The following is an 8,059-nucleotide window of genomic DNA, read 5'->3' on the forward strand; positions in this document are numbered from 1 at the left end:
TGTGTGTGTGTGTGTGTGTGTGTGTGTGTGTGTGTGTGTGTGTGTTAAATCCCTTAATCTGTAGAGATGAGGACCTGGGTTTAAATCCTAATTCTCCTCTTTTCTGCCTTGTGATCAAGAGCAAGTATTTACCTTCTCTGAGATTGTTTCCTCATTATATTAAGTGAAAGGTTTAGACGAATTTTCTAAATCCCCTTACAACTCTGATCCTGGATGTAAGCACTAAGGAACAATAATTAATTTTCTACAGTGCCCAGTATAGCGTCATATATAAAATAGCATTTAATAAATGCTTCTAAATAGGCTGAAAATGTAATTTGTGTATGATTGCCTGCGAATGAGAGTAGAATTATGTGTGCATGTGTGTATATGTATGTTTGTGTGTGTGTTTATTTTTGTGCATGTGTGGTGTGGCTTGGTGAAAAGCATACTGGTTATGGAGTCAGAGGACCTGTGTGGCTTTGGGAAAATCACTTAGCCTCCCTAGGCCTCAGTTTCCTTGTCTGTAAAATGAGAGGGCCGGACCAGATGGTCTTTGAGGTTTTTTCCAGTTATAGTTCTGTGATCCTACTTGCATGTTCGCAGCAATGTGTGCACTTGTATTGGGTATCAGTAGGCAGATTTTTGCATAGGTGCCCATATTGCAAGCTGACCAAAGCTCTCTCAGCATAGTTACAGCTTGTTGATTGATTGATTAACTGATTGATTCTGTAAAACTGTGAATGAAACAATGGGAGGTTCTGGGATATATTTCTATTGTTCTCATTATAAACTTCTTTGAGCACAGTTATGGGGGAGAGAATCTGAGTTGTGTGTGGCAGGATAGTCTGCGTGATTCTTTGTATGTCACGTGTCCATTGGGTATTTATCGCTATGTGTGTGGTTTAAATGATGCTATGGAGGCGTCTACCATATGCTGTGTGTGGCCTGTGTTAGTACTCTCTAGGATCCAGTGTGTAGGCGTTTGGTCTGGAGAGAGTGGTATTTGATCCAGGGTGTGAGCTATGTTTATATAGAGTTAATTTGGTGCATTGTATGTAGTTACTATAGATGCTATTTGGTTGCTGGGGTCTGCTTCTGTGCAAATAGTACAAACACCTATATTTACCCCTGTATCTGATGCTACCTTATTATACATATGATACCAAACACTTGTACAGAACACTTCTCTTTCTCTTGGCATGGATAGTGTCTAATTTATACATAAATGAAGTGCATAAGAAGCATTCTTTACCTTTCATATTTGGAGAAATAGAAGCACAATTAGGAAAATAACTGATTCAAGGGCACAGAAGAGGAAGTCAAGGGACAGAATTAGCCCTACAACTTCAAGTCCAAAATACCATTCCCTACAACTTCTAGCCTTTAAACCTCACCGAAACTTAATTAGGTAAGTAGCCCAAGTGTTCTTGTCCCCATTTTACAAATGAGATACATAAGGTCTCAAAGATTACATAACTTGCCCATGGCACACTGCTCATAAGTGTGTGGGCCAGAATTCCAATCCAGGTGTCTTGACTCCAAGTGAAGTACACTTTCCAGTCCATCACACTGCCACGTTGAGTGTTACCATGAGGTTGAGTCAGTTATTCCATTATACATGCAAGAATGGGTGTAAGAGAATCAACAGGCAGACACAATACTTGGGCCTGAAGACTGGGCCTAGAGTTATCTTCCCTACAATGCTGAAAACACACAGGAAGTGAGTGCTCAATATACACTGATATTGCAGGAGTTCAGTACAGTGGAGAGAACTATACCAAGAGACTTCCTAGGTCCTTTTTGCTTGCTCTGGAAGCTACCCATTACATGGCATTGGGCAAATCACATCACCTCTCTACAAAAGGAGGACTTAAAGGCAGAGGCAGAGATAGAAATTATGTATCATCAGTTAATATTCATCATGATGGAGGATTAGGGACTTGAAATAGTGCAATGGAAATCACCAAAATAGACAAACTAATCAATGACTCCTAAAATCATTTGGTTTTGAATAAAATTGTATTGCATTTTTTTTCCCTAGTGGCTTTCTTCTATGATGATACTTGACTGAAGCTAATATTGAAATGAGTCTGCCTTCTTTGAATACAACTCAACAGATGAGGGTGTACAGAGGGTAGTGGATAGAGAGAGAAGGCCCAGAAGTTGGAAACCACAGTCATCTTTGTCACTTTCTTCTCCCTTACATGCTATCATCAGTCACATAGTCATAGCAATTCAATCTCTATAATATGTCTTACATCTCTCCCATTCTCTTCATTAACATTGCCTTACCATACTTCAGGTCTTTATCACTTCTTATCTGGACTATTTTAACATGCTTATAAGTTGTCCTTTCTGCTTCTAGACTTTACTTCTCCAACTGAGGGGAATAACATGGCCAAAATCATCATAATAGAATAAGGATCTGACCACACTATTCCCCTGATCAGAACCATTAGTGATTCTCCAGGTCTCTAAGATAAAATACAAACTCTTCGAATAGGCATGGTCTCATTTTAACTTACCTTTCCATTTATTTCACATGACTACCTTTCATACATTTTATATTTGAATCAAACTAGTCTTTCCCTCTCTCCCTACTGAATACAGACTTTCTTGCAGAGCTAAAATTCATCCCTTCTATATTTCCATGTTGAAATTCTTCTCATCCTTAAAAGCTGACACCTTCTCTATGAATCTTCCTTGATTTACCCAATAAAAAAGTAACCTCTCCTTCTCTTAAGTTTTGTGGTTTTTTTTTTGTTTTGTTTTTGTTTGTTTGGGTTTTTTTTTTGTTTTGTTTTCAGTATTTAGCCAGGACTTATCTTCTGGCCTTTTTTTCTTCAAAATACATTTTTATTAACATTTTTCATTTTTACATGGCCTAAATTGCCCCCTCTGTGTTTCCTTCTTCTCCCATCACAAAAAAAAATCTCATATCACAATTTTTAAAAGAAAAAAAGGAAGAGAAAAAATCAGTAAAACTTATTAATATATTCAAAAATTTTTGATTCAGTGTTTCACATCCTTGGACCCCCTATCTCTGCAAAAGACTGGGGGAAGTGTCTTCTAATGTTTTTTCTTTGGGGCCAAATTTTGATAATGAGGCTAGAGGTATTGTCCCCTGGTAGAAATTTCCATGTCCCAAGTTCTTTGGTCCAGTTCTACCTACTACCCCCTCTATGATCATTTTCTTCCTCATTTGCCATTCATTGTCTTGTGTTCATGCCATCCCACCCTTCTGGATGCTGGCTGCCCCTAGACAGGTTGTTAGTGGAGGCACAATATCTTATGGCAATCTGTGCCACCTTTTGATGTAAGATATTGTCAAATAGAGAAACACCACTTTCTCAGAAGAAATGATCCCCTATGTACCAACTTTTTGCTGACTAGACTCATTGCAGGAAATGTACATACATTATGGAATCTTTCTTTCACCCTCTTGATTATCTCCAGAACAAATCCAAAGGATTTGGATTCAGTCAAAGGACCATACTTGAGGACCTAGAGGGCCACATGTGGCCTCGAGGCCACAGGTTCCCCACCCCTGATAGACCTAAGAAAATGATAGACAAACTGTAATAATGCAGATTAAACTTAAAAGTCTGTCAGACCTACATTTATTTTTTGGAAGCTGATTGTTAAATATTTACCAGTGCATCTCAGCTGCATGTATGCCTATGGTGACTTCCTCTGTAAACTCTATGTCTGGATAAGTGTTTCATAGAAAACCATCTATTTTGTTCAAGTGTTACAAGTAAAGATTACCATGTTGACACTATATTGTTCATAGGGTTCATAAATTTGAACTAGTCCTTGAGTTTGACTTTTAAAAAGAGACAAGGACCCCCTGAGGAAACAGAGAAATCTACCCCCTCCCCACAAACACACACACACACACACACACACACCCCAAAAGGTAGACATGAAGTCCCCTTAACCATACCAGAGCCAAACACTGGTATTCCCAAAGAAACCCTGGGTTGAGACAAAATGAGCCACAGAAATTATTACTCAAAGACGCTCCCACGGTACGTGAGGGGTCAGGGCCCAATTGACATATGAATTCCATAAGTGTTTACCAATTATCTCAAGTGTCTAGCACTTGCAGAGAGGGGGGAAAAGAAATGTAAGATATAGCCTTGATTGAATTGGGCCTAGAATTTAGTTGAAGAGACAAGACTAACACACATGAAACCATTAGAGAGCAATTTGGTGCTAAACTCTGTGGTCTTGATTATAAATGCCATAGGAATTCAGTGAACAGAGAAGTCATTGTAGGCTAGAGAAACCAGAAAAAGCTTTGGGATAGAAGGCGGACAAGCTGATTCTCAGAAGAAAATTCAAATTAATTCAAACATGCACGAGTACACATGTATAGTACATGCATATTATATGCATGTGTGCATATGTTCATGTATGAAAATATCTGTGTGTGCATGTATGTAACTATAAGTTTACCATTGTATTTGGTCAAATGTGTCCAATATGGTCAGAGAAAGAAAAAAGGATATGGCATCTTTAAGAAGTTTCAGGTCTGAGCAAGTTGGGGAGGGGAAGAGGGGAAGTCACTGAGAGTCGAATACTCATTATCCAATGCGATACAAATTAATTTTCTACACAAAAACTGGGCCTGAGTGAATTGATTCCTAAGGCAACCCTCCCTCAATTGTTAAAAAGTCAAGTCACACGAAAATGTGATGTGTGGAAACTGTTCTGATGAGCTTGTAACTATTTGGGGGTCTCTTCCATTAGCCACAAGGGAGAGCTGAGCTGAATGAGAAAAAGAAGTTATTCTATGCAAAAAGAGAGAGGGGAGAAAAGAGGAGAAGGCCGGAGAGAAGAGAGGGAGGGAGGCAGAGAAAGAAAGAGAGATGGAAGTGTTAAAAAAAAAAAAGAATTAAAACTCCATTTCTGATAAGACTAATCAGTTAGTTAAGGGCTTTGAAGCGCTCCTTTAAAGATTGCCCAGGGCCACTAACAAGTGGCCACTTGGAATGGATGGACAGCCAAAAACTAGTTAGAAACTTAAGCTGTAATGTTGTTTTTAAAAAGATAAAAAACTGAGTTAAAGTAAGCAGGAATAAATTAACAGTTAAAGTTTTGTGGGAAAAACTATACTTCTAACCAGGGGATTGTAAATCTTTAAACATTGTTCCATAGCATATCTTGGCTCATATACTTATGCTAATATTGCTAATCACTAAGAAGTTAATATCTAGTCCCCTTTAATCAAGAATATTATTTTTATGGAAACAGAGTAATTGACTTGAAAATGTGAAAAGCCCAACCAGTCAGTCCCCATGCACTGGTTGTTCATCTGGAAACAGCTACCTGACTTGCATACATACTTCCCAGGAGGCAATAATCTTAAAATCTTTGTATTCTTTTAAAACCAAAAGAGCCCCAAGCAACCATCTAATCCAACTCTCGTAGCGTTACAGATAAGGAGACTGAGCCCCAGAGAGGTCACATGATTGCATGGATAAGGAGAAGCAGAGTCAGGCCAGGAACCCCAATCCTTTGACTCTAAAACCCAGGGTTTTAGTTAGCTGACCTTTCTGTAATGCTTGAGTTTACAAAGTACTTTCCTTACAACAACCCTATATAAATTGGGTAATAGAGATATTATTATTGGCCTTATTTTTAAAGATGAAAAAACTGAGAGGCAGAGCGCATAAAAAATAACCTGTCCTGGGTCACATAGCTAATAATTATCAAAGCTGGGATTCAGGGCAGCTAGGTGGCACAGTGGATAGAGCACCAGTCCTGGAGTCAGGAGGGCCTGAGTTCAAATTCAGCCTCAGACACTTGACACTAGCTAGCTATGTGACACTCAGCAAGTCACTTAACCCCAATTGCCTCACCAAAAAAAAAAAAAAATGGGATTCAAAAGGGGTTTGAATCTAAATCAAACTAACTCTCAATTCAGGACCATTTCAACCATATTGCATTCAAATTCTTTGGGACATTTCAAATCTAAGCTTAATGAGGAATGGCAAGCATCATAGATGAGTGACATACAGAAATAAAATGAGAGTAGAATGGAATGAGCAGGAATAATATGGAAAGAATTCTAGATATGGAGGCAGAGGACCCAGGTTTAAATATTAGCTGTGTGATCTGGTTCACTCTCATTTATGAAACTAGAAGTAAAAGAAGTGACATATGGTATCCATTATTGTTAGATGTTAAAGGACTCTGAAGAGGTATCTTGGGTATTGTGGAGAGAGCACTGAATTTGGAATCTTAATCCTTGGGTTTGAATCTTGACTCTTCCACACTTAACCATTTGTGTGACCTTGGTCAAGTCCCTTAACCTCTCTGTGCCTCAGTTCCCTAATCTGTAAAATAAGGGGTTGGACTAGTTGACCTCTAAGGTCTCTTCTAGCTCTAAATCTAGGAACCGATGATATAATTCCAGAAGTACCCAGTAGTGACAGTAGAATTGATCTTTTGTGATTGGCAGATTTGTCTCAGGTTTCACATTAGGAACTATGGGACTTTTGCCCAAGACCAAGATGTTGTGAGTTCACTGTATGTGTTCCTTAAATTGAAATGATTAACATTTATGGCTACTTTCCAAAGAGAATGAAAAAATAGAACTACTTCTCAGGTCCTCAGTCCTTCTGCTCTGAATTATTGTTAGTCCCACAGTTTTAAGAAGGACATCAAAGGCATGCATACACCCAGAAGAGTGAAGGGCCTTTAGTCCATGGCCTGTGGGGATCAGTTAAGGGAACTGGGGATATTCTAACTGGAGAAGAGAAGACTGGCAAGACCGGGTGAGAGAGGGGAGCGTGGCAGTTGCCTTCATGCTTTTGCATGGCCATGATATGGAAGCAGGATTAGACTGTTCTGTTTGGTCCCAGAAGTCAGAGCCATAGCCAGTGGGTGAAAGTCACAGAGACAACTTCAGGCCTGCTATCAAGAAAATCCTCCTGACAGCCAGAGCTGTCCAAAATTGGAACAGGCTGCCTTGGGAGGGGGTAGAATCCACCTCCCTAGAGGTTTACAATCAGGGGCTGGATGACCACTTATCAGGTTATTAATAACTGGGAATTCCTTTCAGCTATATGTTGGACTTGAATGCCTCCTACTTCTAAAATTTTTGATTCTGTGATTTCCCTAAAGGGGCAGGAAGAAGGGGAAGGGAATTTGAGTACAGCTGAGAAGTCATTCTTATGATGTGGCATTGCTGATGTCTGAGATGATCAGAGATGATATATTAGCAGAGAATCTGCCGAAGAGATGTCCTGAGGGCACTAATTGAACATTCTATGTATGTTATCAGGGACAAGAAGAGCCATTAACAAATAAAAAAAAAAAAGAGGGGCAGCTAGGTGGCGCCGTAGATAGAGCTCTGGCCTCGGAGTCAGGAGGACCTGAGTTCAAATCTGGCCTCAGACACTTGACATGTACTGGCTGCATGGCCCTGGACAAGTCACTTAAGCCCGATTGCCTCACCAAAAAAAAACAAAACAAAACAAAAGTCATTAAAAACAAAAATGGGCAAGGTCCCTTTGGCAGCTACGTGGCACAGTGGACAGAGTACCTGGCCTGGAGTCAGGAAGACTTATCTTTCTAAGTTCAAATTTGGCCTCAGATACTTATTAGCTGTGTGACCTGAGGCAAGTCACTTAACTGTTTGCCTCAGTTTCCTGATCTGTAAAACAAGGTGGAGAAGGAAATGGCAAGCCACCCCAGCATCTTTGCCAAGAAAACCCCAAATAGGATCACAATGGGTTGGACACAACTGAAACAACTCAGCAACAACACTTTAAGCTAATGGTTTTCTTTTTTTAAATAATATTTTATTTTCCTCCCAATTACATGTAAAAACAATTTTTAACATTTAGGTTTTTTTTTTTTTATTTTGAGTCCCAGATTCTCTCCCTCCTTTCCTCCCCTTTTCTCTCCCAGCAATCTGATAGGTTATGCGTGTGCAATGATGTAAAACATATTTCCATATTAGTCATTAGAGAGAGAGAAAAGAAGGAAAGAAGGAAGAGAGGAAGGAAGGAAGGAAAGAAGGAAGGAAGGAAGGAAGGAAGGAAGGAAGGAAGGAAGGAAGGAA

The 8,059-nt window shown here is 39.5% G+C and overlaps 1 protein-coding gene across 1 annotated transcript in view; it reads left to right on the top strand.

The window, feature by feature from the left end:
- Positions 1–8,059, top strand: part of TSPAN11 (tetraspanin 11) — a 164,123-nt gene that overhangs the window by 646 nt on the left and 155,418 nt on the right. The gene's annotated exons all lie outside the window — the stretch shown is intronic.

This window comes from Vombatus ursinus, unplaced genomic scaffold (genome assembly GCF_900497805.2).
Source record: "Vombatus ursinus unplaced genomic scaffold, bare-nosed wombat genome assembly UNPS02011431.1, whole genome shotgun sequence".
NCBI lineage: Eukaryota > Metazoa > Chordata > Mammalia > Diprotodontia > Vombatidae > Vombatus > Vombatus ursinus.